The following is a 500-nucleotide window of genomic DNA, read 5'->3' as shown; positions in this document are numbered from 1 at the left end:
TAAAATGACGTAGGAGCTCGATCTAATGACGGAGCAATACGGAATACGGGTGCTTTTGGGGCTCCTGTACATCTTAGTGACCAACCGTCCCAAATTAGACGGGGCAATCTCAAATTTTAACACTTTATCCCGCTTTACAACGCGTTCCAAATTTTTTCCTAAATTAAGGTTATAGTAATGAATTGTTCCTCTTTTAACCTCTTAGATACTGTACGTCATTATAGTGGCTTTCGCGAATGCTATCTCTCTGAACGATTATATTATTTTTTTAAAACCCTTTACATAAAAATATATATGAAAATTTATTATTATTCATGAACACACTATGTTTCTTTAATAAAAACTTTCTTTTCTCTCTACAATTTTCTTAACATTGTCATTAGGGGTCTTATAGTACCATACTAGAGACCCTCTAATCAGAGTTGCGACACGAGGAACGGAGACTCTAGTTAGAGACACTCTTTTACGGTCTCTTTATATTAAAAGTCTCTAGTTTCAGC

This window comes from Trachymyrmex cornetzi, unplaced genomic scaffold (genome assembly GCF_001594075.2).
Source record: "Trachymyrmex cornetzi isolate Tcor2-1 unplaced genomic scaffold, Tcor1.1 scaffold967, whole genome shotgun sequence".
In the NCBI taxonomy this organism is placed as follows: domain Eukaryota; kingdom Metazoa; phylum Arthropoda; class Insecta; order Hymenoptera; family Formicidae; genus Trachymyrmex; species Trachymyrmex cornetzi.
The sequence above is the reverse complement of the archived record's forward strand: the minus strand, read 5'-3'. Positions refer to the sequence as shown.